This window comes from Phacochoerus africanus, chromosome 2, assembly GCF_016906955.1.
Source record: "Phacochoerus africanus isolate WHEZ1 chromosome 2, ROS_Pafr_v1, whole genome shotgun sequence".
NCBI lineage: Eukaryota > Metazoa > Chordata > Mammalia > Artiodactyla > Suidae > Phacochoerus > Phacochoerus africanus.
Genome location: NC_062545.1, coordinates 93095862 through 93115981, shown reverse-complemented (window position 1 = coordinate 93115981; position 20120 = coordinate 93095862). Strand labels below are relative to the sequence as shown.

General features: G+C 34.6%; 2 pseudogenes; both read right to left on the bottom strand.

The window, feature by feature from the left end:
* Positions 1–4631: 4631 nt before the first annotated feature.
* On the bottom strand, positions 4632–5577 carry LOC125121072 (olfactory receptor 4P4-like; annotated as a pseudogene).
* Positions 5578–12754: 7177 nt separating this feature from the next.
* Positions 12755–13687, bottom strand: LOC125120672 (olfactory receptor 4P4-like; annotated as a pseudogene).
* Between the last annotated feature and the right edge of the window lie 6433 nt (positions 13688–20120).

Here is a 20120-nt window from a genome sequence, read left to right as displayed (position 1 = left end):
ACATGTCTTTGTTGTATTCTCAGAGAATTAGAAAGGGTTTTAATTGATTTCCAAGTGTTAGTTTCCTGAAAATTTATAAACTAATGAATTTGGCATAGTTTTTGTATGGATTTAGAAAGTTGCCAAAAAATAATTTGCAGAAGATATTGGTTAGATATGTTTTAATTTTGCCCAAGACCTACATCATGTCCAAACAGCTTTTGTTCTTGCTGTTCTTCTTTCATATGTGTGTCCAAGGATTAAGCTGCCTTCCAATGTGTTGTGTGAGCAGAATGAGCAACAGCAAATGTATACTGAAGATTTATTATATGTTGTATAATCAGGGTTCTCTTTTCATCTTCACAAGGACCTAATGAGGTGAGCACTAAGTGTCATTATTTTATCTGTGAGAAAACTCAGTAATATATAAGATGTATGCTTTGCCTAAGGTGGCCAGGTATTGGTCCACAAAATGGCCTGCGAATATGGAGGGCAAGGAAAGACAGAAGAGGCAGACCACTCCAGATTGGCAGATGGTATTTTAATAAGACTTACTTGGGAGGATTTTCTTGCATGTCTGCAAGACAAGCACATCTATGCACCTGCCTGCCAGAAATTTAAAGTTCACATAGAGGCCTTAACTGGGTTCCATCACATATCCAGTGTGGATGGTCTCAACAATACCTAACTCTTTAGGTTGTATCCTTGAAAATGTCTCCATCTATGGAACAGTGGGAAGGAGTACATCCCAAAAATGGAGATGGAGGGAGACTCTAGTTGGTCCAGCTTATGGACCAATTAGACCAGTGAGCAGTCCTCTTGATGACCTCTTCCAACACCAGGCAAGCAAGACATGATCAATAAAAGTCAAGAGAATAGCAAATTTTAGGGGAAGGGAAGCAGTGAGGATCGGATGGGAGATAGTGACTTTAGAGATGAAAATAGTGCTCTTTTTCTTGATTCAGGTGGAGATGAGATTACTTCCATCACTGTTTTCTGTCTCTGTGTCCAATTCTGCCTCTCCCTCTCTCTTATTGCAAGTCTTTTATGTGTTACATTTCATAATTAATATATGAAAAATATGTAAGCTGACCTTAAACCATATCCAAGCATCGAAGCTACCCAGGATAGAGTGTGAAGTTTGTTTTGCCTTTAAAGAATTAACTTGAGTATAAGTCTAGGTATTTCACCTTCGTCCAGTCTATTTCTTATACTTTTAAGGAAACCTTTTTTTTTAGCTTTGTAGAGGAAAAATTAATGAATATCATTGTATTTATTTAAAGTGTATGACAAAACGATTTTATGTACATACGCACTGTGGAATTATTAGCAAGATTAAGGCATAAATACATCCATCACATCACACAGTTAACCACTTTTTTTGTATGTGTGGTGAGAAAGCTTAAAATCTACTTTCAGAAATTTACAAGTATATAAAACCATAAAACATTACTAATTATCCATGCTATGTATTATATCCTCACAATTTATTAATCTTATAATTAAAAATGTGTACCACTATTGAAACCTGTTTTAAGTTATGATCCAGATGCAAACTACTGCATTTGGAATGAATAAGCAATGAGATCCTGCTGTATGGCACAGGGAACAATACCTAATCACTTGTAATGAAACACAATGAAGGATAATGTGAAAAAAAATAATGTATATAAATTTATAACTGGGTCACTTTGTCGCACAGCAGAAATTGACAGAACATTGTAAATCAACTATAATAAAAATTTTTAAAAAGATGTCATGATCTTTTCTTTGAGACGCCTCCTTTGGTCAGGTCATATTTTCATATTTATTCCTACTATTAATTCATAAGAACTTCCTTGGTTTTCCTTCTGAACTTCCCTTTCTCTACTTTGGTTTTATTGCCACATCTACAGCATGTGGAAGTTCCTGGGCCAGAGATTGAACCCTCACCACAGCAGGAACCAGAGCCACAGTAGTTACAACAGCAAATCCTTAACCAACTGAGCCACCAGGGAACTCCTCCCCTTCTTTGTTCTGCAGACATCCTCAAGGCTTTGCTCTGCCTCTCCTATTCCAGTGATCTTTCTAGCCTTATTTCCTCACCTAGGAAAAAAAATTTGCTTCCATGGATTCTTTATGCTTCAAGGTGAAAAGAGCCAAATATATGCTGCTCCATAGCTTTAAAAAAAATCAATTTAAAATGTATATAGGATATTATCCACTTAACTAAATGTAAGCACTATTTATATACCTAATAAGTATACACATGGACAAAACACAATTGATTCACAATGTATACATATTTTCTATTTTTTTTACAGTCACTGGCCTATGCCACAGCTACAGCAATGCCAGAATGGAGCCACATCTGTGACATACACCACAGCCCATGGCAACACCAGATCCTAAACCCACTGAGCGAGGCCAGGGATCAATCCCATGGACTCATAGACACTAGGCAAATTCGTTTCTGCTGAGACACAATGGGAACTCCTAGATGTTTGTTTTTTGACTAAAGTCATGTTGTAAAGAAATGGCAGACTGGTATTTCAATCAAGTTTAAAGACTCCTGGTTTAATTCTCACCCCCCTCCACTGCTATTAGATGTGGCCTTTGCGGTTGAAGATGAAATAAATTATTTATATTCTGACTTCCTCTTAAGTGCTTTACATTGACTCATTGCTTATGTTGTCATGAAATTAATTTCAGTAAAGTTTTAAAAATTTTGATCAAAAATAACATGAGGGTAGTATATGTCATGAAGCCAAACAAGTGTGAAGGTGTCATTTTCTTTACTGCATAAATGAAAGACAGTGGGATTAGAAAGAATGTTATCATTCTCAACCTTTTCTCTCAAAACCTGTAGACATAGCAAAATGTTTATCATTCTCACCTTTTCTCTCAAAACCTGTAGACACTGCAAAATTGTTTAATATTTGGTGCTAGAGGAGAGGTCTTAATACAATATTCATTGTGCAATTTGTAATTTATGTAATTCTTCACAAATTAATTTTGTTACAAATTCCCTCTCATGTCAGTTTCACCATCCTTCGTTTTTGCATTACTATTGAAATTGTTTGATGTTCGCTTACATTTTGGGTTTCAAATAATTTTCATGTTTTTCAAGTAACTCCTTGGTTAATATTCCACTGTTATCCACTTGCTTATGATTATTCCTTTTAATTGAGATACTGTTTATCTACATCTTGATAATATAATTTTTTTTCATTTTTTTCTGGCTCCCTTGGGAATCTCAGAAATATTCTCGTCACAATACCTACAAATAATGTATTTTGTTTATGTACAATGTTGGTATGTTTTTTTCCTCTTTTGGCTTCATCCACAGCATAGATAAGTTCCAAGGCCAGGGATCATTCCAAGCCCCAGCTACAACCTGAGCTGCAGCAACACAGGATCCTTAACCTACTGTGTTGGGCCTGGGATCAAACACATGCGTCAGCAGCAACCCAAGCCAATGCATAGACAATAGCTGATCCTTAACCTACTGAACCACAGTGGGAACTTCTGTTAGTATGTTTTTAATATGTTAAATTGTTGTGATTTTGTTACATTTTTCTCTTAAGAGGAAAGAAAAATGTAAACAAAAAGAATTATGCTAAGTGAAAACTTTATACATTTAAAAATTTACTGTCCACTTAGATGGAAATTGAATTAATTTTTCGTATATATGTATAAGGACAAGTTGATTGTGCACTTCCTTCCCCGATGAAGTCTTATGGTTACTCAATTTAGCTCTACTGGCAAGGGATTAGATCCATTAATTTTCTCCTCTTGTCTTTCCACACTCTGAGTATATGCAGTATGATAAATAAACTCTATAACAGAACTATAAATTGCCATCAGTCACTTTGTTCCTGCCTTTGACACTCTAAGGGAGATGGAAAGGGCTTGTTACAGTTCCTAGGGGACAGGTATAACCATCCTTTTTATCTTTACACATTAAACCAAATGATCTCTGTTGAATTCTTTTTCCCTTTTATTTTTTAGGGCTGTATATGGAGGTTCCCAGGCTAGGGGTCAAACTGGCCGACCTACATCACAGCAACAGAAATGCAGAATCCAAGCTGCATCTGTAACCTACACCACAGTGCACAGTAACACTGGATCCTTAACCCACTGAACAAGGCCAGGGATCAAACCCACAACCGCATGGTTCCTAGTCAGATTTGTTTTTACTGTGCCATAACAGGAACTCCCCTGGGGATTTTTCATTGCATAATTTATTTCAAACTATCATCATACAAGATTGAATATCCTAACAGGAAATAAAGATCAATAATAAAATATATGTTACTTTTATTTTCTGAAAAGCACTTTTAATCTATTGTATTTTTACAAATTCCAAAAAGTTGTCTAATTCCATGTTCAAATTTCACATGTAAATGACTATTAAAATTCAGTCAGCTTCAGAATTACCCACTCTGTATGATATAACAACTATTTTTTTCAGATTAATATATCTTTAATTCACATTTATCCCTACCCAATCTCAGTGTCACTAATGAAAATTTTTTAATTCTTCAGCTTATTACCTTTGATACTTATAATATGAACATTTTAAGTTCAATGATCTCAGAGCTAATAGATCTCTCTGATTCCAAGTTTACGTTTAACTGGCATATAGTTTTTAGCATATTGAGTAGGACAAATCAATTATGCTTTTCTTCTGAAAATATCTTTGGACACCAAACCTATCTCACGGTCTTTTTCATCTCTGTATTTCTCAAAGTATAGATTAAAGGATTGAACATAGGAGCTATGATGGTATAAAAGAGAGAAAATATTTTATCCTCAGGGAAAGTGGTGGGGAGTCTAAGGTAGGCAAAGATAGAAGGTCCAAAAAATAAAACAATCACAGTGATGTGAGACCCACAGCTAAGAGAGGGCTCTGTGCCTTCCTTCAGCTGAATGATGTCTTAAGGTAAATAATATGATGACATAAGACCCAAACAAGAGAACAAAGGTTACTAAGGCAACCATTCCTGAATTGGCAACCACAAGGACACCAGTAATGTGGGAATCCCTACAGGCCACTTTCAGCAAAGGGAAAATATCACAATAATAGTGATCAATTTCATGGGGGCCATAGAAGGGCAAATTGATGATCATAGAGAACAGAGAAAAGGAATGGACAGCCCCCCCCGCCCCCAGTCCAGGCAGCCAAGACCAGAGGATTGCATCTTGTCTATATTTCATGACAATCATGTAGTGGAGAGGCTTGCAGATGGCAACACAGCAGTCAATGGCCATGATTGTAAGGATGAAGATTTCAATCATTCCCAAGAAATGCAAGGAAAAGACCTGCAACATGCAATTACCGTAACAGATGGTTTTCCTTCCCAGAATCAGGTCACCTATCAGTTTGGGTGTCATACAGGAGGTATAGCAGATGTCCATGTAGGATAAGTGGCTGAGGAAATAGTACATTGGTTGGTGAAAAAGGATACTGCATCAAATGGAGACAAGGATCAGAAGGTTTCCCACCAAGATGGCAACATAACAGAATATGAACAATATAAAGCAAAATATCTGTATCTTCTGGTCAGAGGAAAGGCCCAAAAGAATGAACTCTGATATATTTCTCTGATTTGTCATATTCTAATTTTCTTGTATGCTATCCAAAAATAGTTGTGTATCTGAAAGAAAAAATTTAAAAAAAATGGACATTTGGATAGAAATATTTATAATCATGTAAAATCATTAACAAACCATAGAAAGTAAATTCATAAAATATTATTATTGATTTCATTTGTTCTTGGGAATTATAGAAAAATTCTCTCCCTAGTATTTTTCATTTCTACCCAAAATTACTGTTATATCAGTAAAATTAATTATGTATTCAAGTTACTGTTCCTCAGTTTTAAAATTTAGTGATTAACATATTATTATTGCCTAAAGGGGAAGGGAAAATTATGTGAATATTATTGATAATGTTTAGAGAAAAATGAACTTTTATTGCATTATTTCTGGGTATGTGTTATAGTGATAAGTTAAGTGTGTTTTTGTCCTACATAGAAAATTTTCTTTTTATGTCATTTATGTTTCTCCAACAGGACGCAGACTACTTCCCTGTATTTTCTGCATGCATATATACAAGGAATATAAATAAAATTATAATGTATTTACCTGAATTTTTAACTGCTTGATTGGAAAACTTATTTGCAATACAGATGATTTAATTTGCCATGAGTGAGACAAATGTACCTGGGAGTCACTTTTATGGTAATGGAATATGTAACTGTAAATATTAGAAGGCTTGTGAAAGATTAATCTCATAAAAACAATTGTAAGCTATATGCATTTCTTCCATTTACCTTTTTAGTGTTAAAGTTAATGCTTTTGTGGTAAACTGTGCATTTTTTAAAATTAGTGGTGTGATAGGTAAAGGGAAAAGAAAACTGCTTAAACTGCACTAGTGTGTTTGAACTCTGTGCCTTTGGTATGTTTTTATATACTTATATGTTTACTGTGTAGGCACTGCAATTCAGCAATAGATATTAAAAAGACAATAAATGATATCTTATGATCAGCAAGCATTTAAGTATTATTTGTTGGAGGAATGAGAGATTGTTTAATGAATTTGTTCACATCATTTTCTGTATAATTTTTAAGATATGAAGTATGCAAGACTGGAAAGAAGGCCTCCATAGAGGGGATCCCACCAAAATGCTATTCTTCCCTCCGATGGGGACTTGGGTAAAATCCAGACAGCACTTTGACCTTATTTTTAGATCAGCTAGGGAGACCATATTCAAGTATCTTTTTAAAATATATAAATTTTTGTTATAAAACTATGTAAAGATCAACAAATCCAGCAATGCCCAAGTCATATAGCTATATTACTACATGAGCTAATTTAGGCTAACAAATAGACATGACAATACATTTAAGTACCATCTTATTCAATATATCTGATGACACGAGGGAGATGATTTTGACTTGACTGTATTATATCTTTAATATCTCACCTTTCTAGTCTCTTTTTTTAACAAGAGGCAATGGATCTTATCATATTTTCTACAGACTGAGGTACCTGAATAGAATGCATTAATTTTTCCTGGTTCTTTAAAAATATATTTTCACAATTGCAGTTATAAGAGATGTCTATAATATAACAATGACATAATTTTCATTTAAATAAATCTAAGCTGATTTAAAGAGAATCATTAACTAAAAAGGAGGATAATTATTAGAATGACTTATTCATAGAAAGATGATCCAATTCATTGTTTTGATACAAGAGAATCTGCTCAAAAGTAACTCAACCAATATCCCAAATCAGAAAGCCAATAAACAGTCACTCATAGAAACTAAATCTGATTTTCATTCAGTCTGGCACTGCCTCCTTTGGATGAAAGCAGAGGTGACAGCAAATCATGGAGGACAGAAATAGTAGGAACTATTTGAATCTATATTTCAAATTCTTTACAAAATGGCACATACTTGATAATGCTAGATCACTGTAAAAATACACTTTTACAGTTATAAGAATTATGGTGTAGACTAGCATTTCTGTGATTTCAAATTATTTCATGGAGTTCCCGTTGTGGTGCAGTGGTTAACGAGTCCGACTAGGAACCAGAAGGTTGTGGGTTTGATCTCTGGCCTTGCTCAGTGGGTTAAGGATCTGGCATTGCCCTGATCTATGGTATAGGTTGCAGACGTGGCTCGAATCCTGTGTTGCTGTGGCTGTGGTGCAGGCCAGCAGCTTCAGCTCTGATTCAACCCCTAGTCTGGGAACATCCATATGCCACGGGAAGCGGCCCTAGAAAAGGCAAAAAAAAAAAAAGTCAAACTATTTTGTAACAACTTTGTCACAGTAAGTTTTTAATGTCCCAGTTTATACTGGTAAGGAATTAATTATTTACTGTTAATTAAATAATGTTAAGGAAATTAATGGTAGCTATCAAGTAAATGTCGCTAAGATACTAACAATGACACAAACTAATAAATAAACTAAAGGGATAGAATGATAGTCAAGGAAAAAATGACCTTCCTTTGATTAAAGGAAACATTTCAAAACATTAAATCATATATAAAAAAGTACTGGAAGTGGTTTTTATAAAGGCAATAACAAAAGAATTAGAAAAGCTGACAAGTGTAAAATGAGTAGAGAACTAAACTAATTAATTATGTCGATTCAAAATCAGTATACAACCAATAGGGATCTATCACTTTTTTAATGTTTCTGACATACACACATTTGCCATTAGGTGAATTAATAAATCCTAATGACCAGCTAATTTTTCACTTCAATTTTTAATACTTAGGTTTATATAAAAGCTGCCACCAGGTCAGAATTTATTTATTTATGGATTAACAAAAGGCAAAGCCCTATCATCCAGCGTAAATTTAGACAATCAACAAACTTTGGCTCCAACAATTGTTTTAAATATTTTGCTTTCCAAAAACTTTTACTAAGAATTTACAATAAGAAACAAAGTATCCTCTTTCAATTTTATAGAAAAATTCCACAGAAAGGACATTTGACCTGCATGTATCTCAGAATCCTTATATAATTTTGATACTGATAACTAGTTAAAGAAAATAATGAGACATACATGAAATTACCATGTAAATTTCCCTAGTATGGTACCTAGTACATAACCACAAGACAAATTTCCTTTCCATACAATTAACTTACCTTAACTGGCCCCAGTCAGTCTAATCTATTTTAGAAGGATGATAATTTGAAAGGGAGATTAGATATTCAGAAGTCACAGAGAACCTAAACATTTCAAACATTTAATAATTCTCCCTTAATCAAATTCAGCTTGTAATATACAATTAAAACTAAGCATCAATAAAGCATGCTCTACTCTTACTCAGATATTTATATCATGATTAATGGATGGCTTCACAATAACAGAGAGAACAAATGGCAAACAGCATGTAATTAGACTAAAACAAAAAAATATCAGGATGATTCCCTCTGAGTTGCCTTCAGGTTAATTTCTGTCTCTTAGGAAAATACCTCCTTCATGCATTCTACACCTTTGGTACCCACTGTGCTATAGGCTTCCTCTGGCATATAAACCTGAAATGAAATGCAAGACTATAAACCAGTGACTCAAACAAGCTAGATTAATTCTCTGCAAATATCTTCAAGATTGCTTTTCTGGAAGAAATCCTATTGTTTTCCAAGGGAAATCAAGAGTTAGATACCCTTGAATCTATGTAGAATTCACAGAGAAATATATAGCCATTACACAGGGATACAGTTTGGTCTTAAGGTTGCAGATATAATTTGTTTTCACCTGATCTGAATCAAGACTAAACAAGGAACACTTTTATATACCTGCTAAAGCCTGTGTACCTATACTCCCTACAAGTCATCCCTTTTATACTGATGCCTGCAGGAAATTTTCTCTGGAAGAGCTAAATATAAACTGAAGCAGATTGTAAGAATTTGTACCTTTGAAGGCTGGAAGAAATTGCTTTCCCAAAAGCATTTATAAAAAAGAAACTTAGCGTAATCACTAACCAGTCATCTAAGTTTATATTCTTAAGTTCTCCTGGGAATTTTCAGACTGTAAATTTACTTTTCATCTTTTGAATCAGCCAGGCTCTGGGCACTAGAGGGCAGAGATCTTTTTTTTTTAAAAATATTATTATTAAAGTATAGTTGATTTACAGTGTGGTGCCAATTTCTGCTACACAGAGTAGGGACCCAGCCGTATGTATATAAGCAATATTCTTACTCACACCCAAGGAGAGTAACCAAACCAAGTTAACTTTCTTTTTGAAAAATGAAAAGGTTCACACTAGCTGTGAAACATCTAGTAGGACTCAATATTATATATTATTACAAGACATCAAGTATGATTGCCTGTACTCTACAGTGAATCCTTGATGCTTAATTATTTCCTGTATATAATTTGTTATTCTCATATTCCTAATCTGTCCCTCCACTCCTCTCCCCACTTTGGTAAAACATAGCTTTGTTTTCTATGTAAGTTCATTTGTTTTGTGCATAGATTCATCTGTATTTTTTTGAGGTTCCGCATCTAAGCGATATCATATAGTATCTGTCTTTCTCTCTCAGACTTATTTTATTTAGCATGCTATTCTCTAGGACCACTGTGTTGCTACAAATGGCAGTATTTCATTCTTTGTTTATTTTCATGAATGTTCAGTAATCATCTCTTTAAATATTTTTTCTCATTTTTGCCCAAACCCTGGAGTTGGATACACATGTTCCTTCCTTCTACTTCATTGATAATGTCTATTAATATATTTTTTAATATTTAACATCTCTTTGTCTAATTCTGTGCTCTGGAAATTTGTTAATATCTAACATTCCATTTACTGACTCTTTCTTAATTGTAGGTACTCTATTTTATCCATCAAGTTTCAAATTAAAATATCTCTTTATTTATTATTATTATCATTATTTCATTTAACACCCTGGACAATGTTGAGATTCACGTTCCCATATCATGTGTCTGATGACTACATAAAGGCAGCCTTTGTATTACATATTATTCAGGTATCTATCTTCAATATAATTTTCTCCTATATTCATATTTTTTTGTATTTTGTTTGTTTGTTTGTTTTGTTATGTGATGGAAACAGAGCAGGACCCTATGGAGGAGGCCACCATGTCCTCTGCCTGCCTTTTGTTTGTAGAAAAGCTTTAGCCAAAGAATAATTTTAATCAGAGAAGTGAGAAAATGCAGAAGCAAAGGGAAGCAGTCAAATAGGACACAACAATAATGGTTTATTCATTAAGCAAAGTCAAGGACCTTTATTTCCTCCTCAAGAGCCTATAGATAATATTCTGAGCCATATTCTGTAAGCTGTTTTGTGGAGACTTCCACTTCTACCAGGTGGAAGACATTTAACTACATGATGACCAGATCATAGCTATGACATAAGCTGCCACAGTTCTGAGAACTGAACTCAAAGAAATTGGAACAAATCAGTCCTGAAACTGAAGACTAACTGTACTTAAAACAATCAAGATGACACTCATCAGACCACTGTATGACCAATTTCAAGATGACTGTCACAGCTTAACTGTCCTGTTTCTGCATGTAGTACAATCCCTCTGCCTACACATCCCTGAAACTTCCCTTTAAAATCCCTTTCCCACTGATTGTCAGTGGGAGTAGCTGGCCTTTGGACAGGAACCCACAATCCCTACCCCACTGCCCTGGTTGCCAGCCTCCAAACAAAAGCAAATTTTCTTTTCCTCTTTATCGGCTTTAGAGTGGAAAGCAGCTGGTTGCCACTTTCAGTAACATAATCATATACTTTGGGACAAAAATTAAGTATTTTCTCTTTCATTTTTGATTTTCAATTCAAGAGAATTTAATCCAATTGTGCCAGAAATAGAAGTTTCTATAAATTTGTTTTTTCTGAAGTGTTTTTGTGCGCATATGTGTGTATTTGTGTGCATGGCACTCCAGCATTAGCATATACTCAGAATACACTTTCTTTGTCTGGAACCACTGCCTTTATCTGGAGGAAGACTAAAACACATTTTTTCCTCAGGAACTAAATAAATATTTTTACCAGTTTTACTTACCATGACAATCAACTTCATATGTTCCAGTAAATATCCTACATATTAAAATTTCCAAGTGGTGAATATTGATATGTAAATATTGTTAACATTATTTACTGCTCTATTTGTGAGAGTTTTCCTGAGCTCCCTTGTATAAATTATATATTCCAAAAGCTTTCTCTTTTTCCAACTTGTGACTAACAGGTTGTTTTGCATTTGATTAACATAAACCAGACCCCATGGATGAATTCTAAAAGTGTGATGTTTCACATATTTCTAAGCTTTTTATTCCATCCATTCTAGTGTTTTTCTGTTGACAATAATTTTTATTTAATGTTTTATTTATGTCAGTAATATAGTAGAAGTTATGAACACAAGAACACAACCACTATGTCAAAATTTTGTCTTAATCTCAATAGAAAGCATGTTAAAAAGAAACAAAAGAAGGCATATCTTCACAAAAAGACATGTTACAAAATGTTCAAAGCAGTACTACTCATAATAATTCTAAATGGTAAATGACCCAAATACCTGTCAATAAGAAGATGGATAAATTAATTGTCAAATATTCATATGAGATACTATCAATAAAATCAATCAGAAATATGAAAACATGAGAAATGAGTCTTACAAACAAATAATGGCAAAAACAAAAGTATAATCTCTATTATAAAATAGGTATAATTAATCAATTTTAGAGATGAAGACAGTGGTTATCTTTAGGAGATAGTAATTTTAATGGGGCACAAGGGGGTGTTCTGGAATACTGGAATTTCTGACTCAATCTAGTTGCTGACTGCATGATACTGCTCAGTTTGTGATAGTTCATAAGCGGTGCCTATATGCTACATGAAATTTTCTGTATTTATAATTGAGTAAAAGTTTAACAATTGAAGGTAATATTTAATTCAGCTTCTGAGAATTTTAAGGTATGAAAAGCACAAAATCTATTTCACTTTTTTCAAGTTAATGCCAAAAGGTGATATAGCTTTTTTTAATTTTTAGAACATCATCAGGTTATTTCGTATCATAGGAACACAATTATTAGTGAATAAGTCAGATGGAAAAAGTTAAGAATAAGAATAATGCTCAATTTGCTGATGACGCACCAGTGCAGAAGCATAAAACAACAGAGAGGATAAACTTCTGGCTTGCCTACTTCTCTCTCAGAGCAGTAAGTCCAGAGGGTGATGAGAATAGATCTTATTTATTATTAAAGACTCAGAGAACAATGGCATAAAACACAGAAAAGCTTCTGAAAATTTACATTCCTTCCAGGAGTGTATGATGACACCAAATTTTGCTCAAGGCATTCTTCATCTCCATGTTTCTCAGTGTGTATATCAGAGGGTTGAACATAGCGGCGATGACGGTATAAAAAAAAGAGCAAACATTTTATCTTCTGGGAAAGTTGTGGCTGGTCTAATGTAAATGAATAATGCAGGTGCAAAAAACAGGACTACAACTGTGATATGAGAAGTGCAAGCGGAAAGAGCTTTGCTGCAGCTCTCCACAGAATATGCCCTGATGCTGTACAGTATAAAAAAATAAGACAACATCAAGACAACAAAGATCACCAAGGCAATTAGGCCTGAATTAGCAATGACTAGGAGACCTACTAAGTGGGTATGAGAGCAGGCCTATTTCAGCAAAGGGTAAATGTCACAAAGGTAGTGATCAATCTCATTGGGCCCACAGAACAGTAAGAAGATGGTGAGAAGAAACTGACTGGCAGAGTGTACAAACCCTTCAGTACAACGGGCTATGATGATTGTGTTACACCTGTGTCTTCTCATGATGCTTGTGTAATGCAGGGGCTTGCAGATGGCCACGTAGCAGTCATAGGCCATGCCTGTCAGGATGAAGATCTCCATGCCTCCAAAGAGATGAGTGGAAAAGAGCTGTGTCATGCAGTTGCTGTAGGAAATGGTCTTCCTTTCTGCCAGTAAGTCAGTTTGGGTGTTACAGTGGAGGTGTAGCAAAGGTAAGAGAGAGAAAGGTAATTAAGGAAAAAGTACATATGTTGCTCAATTAGCTGACTGCATATGACAGAAATCATTATGAGCATAATGATACATTGCCTACCCAAATGGCAATGTACAAAAGTAAAAATAAGACAAAGCAAAGGATCTCAATGTCCTTGTTTTTGGAAAGTCCCAAGAGAATAAATACAGTAACATTATTGCTTTTTTCCATTGTCCAGGATAGACAGAATATATATATCACCTGAAATGTTATAATTCATGAGCCTATATTTAGAAATTTTTATTGAGAAGAGGAATGACATTCAAGATGCTAACTGAGTTTAATACACCTCATTAAACTGTCTCAAAGAATAAAAAATTGAGTATTCATTTAAATGCTCTCTGCCAAGACTCTGTGTAAACATATGCTAATTGATTTCCTTTAAATCTTCCAGCAAATCATGATCAACATCGGCCTTAGATGACATAAATTATTTTGATTAACCAACAACAGTTTTAGATGCTGCTGGAAAGATGGCACTGATGGACTAACAATGTTTCATCAAATACTTATAATTTTATGTTTAAAAAATTAGGATTGATCATTAAGAGATATCTTCACAATCTCTGCACTTTCATAGTATATTTTTCAGCCCTAACCTCACATCTGGCTTCTTAATCAATCCCTATCTAAATATCCTCTTCAATCCTCCCTATTACTGATTAAAGTAACATTGCTACACATATCACAAATAATCACACTGTAATGGAGATGAAACTTTAAGAACCTGAATTAATTTAAGAACAAATTTATTGAGAAATAGCTTCTGATGATTCCCCAAATCAGATGGTAGTAATATTAGCCAATATGTAAAAAAGGCTATTTGCTTGAATTTGAATAAAATAATAAACCTAAATATACTACTGGCTTGAGTTATTCATTGCATGTATCTGAAATATGTTCCTTACCCCTCCCTTGCGTATACTAAGTTTCTTACATGATTTTAAATCTCCAAGTCAAGAAAGCTGGGAATGTCCTCAAGCAAATCCAGTTCATCAATCTATTTTTATTAAGAGTTTACTAAAAATACTACTTGAATCTTAGCCATATTTTTTTTTCCTTTTTTCCTTTTTTTTTTTTTTTTTCTTTTAGGGCCATGCCCGAGGCATATGGAGGTTCCCAGGCTAAGGGTCCAATTGGAGGTACAGTTGCCAGCCACAGCCACAGCCACAGCTACAGCAACACGGGATTTGAGACAAGTCTGTGACCTACACCACAGCTCGCCACTACGCGGGATCCTGAACCCACTGAGTGAGGCCAGGGATCCAACCCACAACCTCATGGTTCCTAGTCAGATTCGTTTCTACTGTGCCACAATGGAAACTCCATATCTTAGCTATACTTAATTTCCTACCTGGCAATTCTCCTTGTTTCAGCTTCTTCACAGACATAGAATTACCATGATTAACTGTTACATACTTTAATGTCTTTAAAAATTATGAGTACAATTCAGTCATTCATTATAATTTCAGGACAACCCCTGGTTACAGGTTTAAATTCAGCTTGTAACTTCAGAGATAATCTTTGCAAATCAGTCAGTTTCTTTCAAAAAAGTTTTCCAGTTAGGAAATCTAGGAAAATATTTCCTGCTTTAGAGAATTCAGATTGGTTTTGAGACAACTTTCATCACAGATGAGGAAGCTTTTGAAGAGACTAACAGTGTGAACATGACAGTACTATTGTATTAAAATGAATGTACACAAAGAAAAATAGCTTAAATTAATTTATAGAAGCAAAGGAATTTTTATATAGTAACACAACTAGTGTATAGAAAAACAGGTTTATAATATAAGTTTTCTTACCCCACTGCCTGCATTTATAACTTCTCAAAAGTAAAAAACCAAAGCAAGATAAATTTCACATTAACCCTACCTCACCCAACTCTAAAGTTTGCACACATTTCTCGATCTTCCAGACAAAACCAAGATACTTCCTCAAATAGCCACTGTCCAATTTTAGCCCTTCAGATTTAAATGGAAGATGTGAAAATGGAAACACAGAACTATAAGCTAAGCTAAAGCATATATGAAAATTCATAAATCCAGTCATTTTAGAATCCTATCATTAATAAGCCAGCTCTACAATGTAACACAAGTAGAGCTCACACACTTTTGTAGGAATAGGTTCATGCTTCTCTCAAGCATGAATACTACCATAGCATCTCGGTTCTTGGCCATGTAAAAAAAGTAGGTAGAGAAAAATATTGGGGGACATGCCCTAACATTGCCACTTCTTACGTCTATAAATTTACATTCTTGGCTCATAAGTTTCCTATCTGTGAAATGAGGGAATTGCCTCATTGCTCTAAAAACCTTTCCAGCTTTAAGTCTATTTCAGAATTAAAAGTACCTTATTTTGATCAACACTGGCCATCTCCTTGGAGCTATAAGAGTGTGTCCCTTTTTTATATACATTCACCCAATAAAATAGGCAGTATTTTTCTGATTTTGATCTTGTTTTCTAGAATATGTCATCCAACTCTCAGTGGACAACCAGATCCTCCTTGAATTTAGTGTTTCCTTAAACTAAAAATTTCTTAGACTATACAATTGACAATAAAGCCTATTTTATTTTATTTTTATTTTTTTTTCCTTTTTAGGGCTTCCCCTTGTGGCATATGGTGATTCCCAGGCTAGGGGTACAATCAGAGCTACAGCTGCTGGCCTAGGCTACAACCACAGCAATAGGATCCAAGCTGTGTTTGTGACCTAAACCACAGCTCACAGCAATGCCTGGTCCTTAACCCACTGAGTGAAGCCAGGGATGGAACCTGCAATCTCATGGTTCCTAGTTGGATTTGTTTCCACTGCACCATTACAGGATGACTGATAAAGCCTATTTTAAAATCAGCTGTTCTTCAACAGTGCTACAAGTAGTATAAAGTGTGTTATTTCAAAATAAACCTTATTTTCTGGAGCAATAAAAAATAAAATAAAATCATCTGTTAATTAGTGCTTATTCTTAAGCCATTAGTTAAAATATATTTTCAACACATATGACATATCTGTGGAGGCTCACAGCAAGGGAGAAGGAAAAAATTTACTCACATGCTTTTCCTCTGTACTTACTTTGAATCTATTCTTCGTTTGTAGCATTTTTTTTCTGTCCTCTCTTCATTGAAATTATGGTCATTTTGTTAACTGTTTAAACAATTTCCTTTCAAGTTTCTCACTTACGTGCTACTGATGAGTTTCACTTTGTAATTTCCCCCAAATATACATAAAAGTACAAATTCACATAATTCTAGTAACTACAGTTACATAACACCCCACCCAATGAAATAAATGATGGGAGGTTACCCCATAGAAAAATGCTTGAAGACAGGAAGAGTACTGTGTTTCCCAAAACTAGTCACATAGAGTTTTTATAGACTCTATATTTATATCATCACATCGTTCCTGAGGGTTTTTAGGCTGAAAGCTTAGGAAAAACTTAGGTAAACTTTATATCCTAAAGCTGCACTGAATTTGTTTCCTCCCAAGACTGTACTTATTTAGTTCAAGTTAATTACTTACATGTCCACAAGTAATCAACTCACCCGTTAGTGTCCTTCTAGATCCAAGTTACCAGAGAAACTCTACATGTGGATTACAAATACCCTGAAAAAAGAGATAACTCTGCAGCATGTTGTCAGAATCCCTTTTATTAAGTCTTGAAGACTGAGATCTGCTATTTCTGCAGTTTTAACTTCTTCTCTCCTTGCTATCAGATAAGGAAAACTGTAGTTATGCTCCTTATATTAAGAAGCCATCTCCATCCATCCCCAACTAATGCTTTTATAATGGTCTCAAGGGAAAAAAGAAATGTGTGTTCCTGAATGTATTTCCAGTTAAGGTGATTTTTTTTCTTTTTTCTGGAAAGTTACAGACATAGAAAACTTTCTTTCACGACTCTAAGTTTACAAAAGGCTTATTAAACTCGTTTGTCAACAGTGGAACTGACATATTATAATTGGGCTCTAGTGTTATATCATTTTCAATAAACTGTCCTCTTTTTTACATTTATATTCAAAACTAATGCTTACTTAGGAACTGCTCTGTGAGCTCCACTAATAACAGCAAATCTTTAGTAAACATGTACTCTATGTCAGGTACCAGCCAAGTGATGTAGTTTAACTTAATTATCTTTAGAACAACCCTATGGGATAGGTACTATTACCAATACCATCATGCAGATGAAGAAACTGGGCTATAAAAACACACAACAGAGAGAAGTGGTTCTCCAGAGACAGAGGTTACATTTTCTGGTGGGGGGAATGTTTACCTGTGAAAGGATAGAGGTTTTGTTTGTTTCTTTGTTTTTTGTGGGTTTTTTTTTTTTTTTTTTGTCCTGAGAAAGAGTTATATAGGAATTTACTTTATAGTGTTTCTTTGGGTGTCTTATTTAATAATTAAAAGTTTAAAATAATAAAAGTATAACTATAACCTAAGGTGATAGTCCAAGGTACTGAAAATGAACACAAGCTGTATATCTGCTTTGCCTCTAAATACAAATAGCCAAAGGATTCTGAGAGAACTCCTTATGACAATTCTGTTTCATACAATCCAAGCAAACATTTTTTTTTCAAACTTTCCCTTTGCCTTTCAGATATCTCTCCCAATCTTGACTGAGTAATATTTTTGCCTCTTCAAACCTCAGAATTTTCCCAATGGGATCCCCTATGTCCCTCTTCCCTTTTTTAATACACTTCATCCTCATTCTCCCATTTGTTCTAGCTACGCTTGTGTACTCAAAGAAACTCATTCTCCCCCTTAAGGGGGATTCTCTTCCCTGTCAACAAAAATCACCTAAATATTTTGTCTGGAATTCATTCAAAATATCTTGAAAAAGGTCCCATAAAAAAAATAATCAAACTGAAAAGCTTTTGCACAGCAAAGGAAATCCAAAAGAAACCAAAAAGACAACTTTCAGAATGTGAAAAATAGTTTCAAATGATGCAACCGACAAGGGCTTAATCTCTAGAATATATAAACAATTTATACAACCCAACAGCAAAAAAGTCAATCAATCAATGGAAAAATGGGCAAAAGACCTGAATATACTGTTCCCCAAGGAAGATATAGAGATGGCCAGCAAACACATGAAAAACTGCTCAACATCGCTGATTATTAGAGAAATACAAATCAAAACAACCATGAGATCAGTCAGAATGGCCATCATTCATAAGTCCACAAATCACAAGTGCTAGAAGGGTTGTGGAGAAAAGGGAACCCTCCGGCACTGCTGGTGGGAATGTAAACTGGTACAGCCACTATGGAGAACAGTTTGGAGATGCCTTAGAAATCTATACATAGAACTTCCATATGACCCTGCAATCCCACTCTTGGGCATATATCAGGACAAAACTCTACTTAAAAGAGACACATGCACCCGCATGTTCATTGCAGCCCTATTCACAATAGCCAAGACATGGAAACAACCCAAATGTCCATTGACAGATGATTGGATTCAGAAGAGGTGGTATATATACACAATGGAATACTACTCAGCCATAAAAAGAATGACACAATGCCATTTGCAGCAACATGGATGGAACTAGAGAATCTCATACTTGAGTGAAATGAGCCAGAAAGGACAAAGACAAATACCATATGATATCACTTATAACTGGAATCTAATATCCAGCACAAATGAACATCTCCGCAGAAAAGAAAATCATGGACTTGGAGAAAAGACCTGTTGGCTGCCTGATGGGAGGGGGAGGGAGTGGGAGGGATCGGGTGCTTGGGCTTATCAGACACCACTTAGAATAGATTTACAAGGAGATCCTGCTGAATAGCATCGAGAACTTTGTCTAGATACTCATGTTGCAACAGAAGAAAGGCTGGGGGAAAAATGTAATTGTAATGTATACATGTAAGGATAATCTGACCCCCTTGCTGTATAGTGGGAAAATAAAACAAAATAAAGAAAGAAAGAAAGAAAGAAAGAAAGAAAGAAAGAAAGAAAGAAAGAAAGAAAGAAAGAAAGAAAGAAAGAAAGAAAGAAAGAAAGAAAGAAAGAAAGAAAAAATTTTAAAAATCTTGAAAATTATATTTATTTCTATGATGTATTTAGAGGTGATTTTTAAGAACTGCAGATCATGGATCTAAGTTCATTTTCTGCAGTATGGACATTCAGGTGTTTCAGCACTGTTTCTTAAAAAGACTATCCTTTCTACATCAAATTGCATTTCCCTTTGTGTCAAAAATGGGTTGGCATTATCTGTATGGCTCTATTTATAGGCTCTCTATTCTGTCCCATGGATAGGTATGTATAGATTTTCCCTAATACTACTCTGTCCACCAATACCATGCTGTCTTGATTACTATAACTTTATAATAAGTCTTGAAATTGTATAATGAGTCCTCCAATGTTGATTTTAAGAATTTTTGAAATTATTTCAGTTAGTCTAGTGACTTTGCATTTTCATATGAATTTAAGCATCCATTTGCTGATATTGAAAACAATGAGCTTGCTGGAATTTTGAGTGTGATTGCACTGAATCTAAACAACAAATTGGAGAAATTGGTGTGTGTTAGTGTGTGTGTAATTGGAGAATAGGTGACTTGCAATGTTGTGTTAATTTCAGGTGTACAAAAAAGTAAATCAGCCATATTTAAAC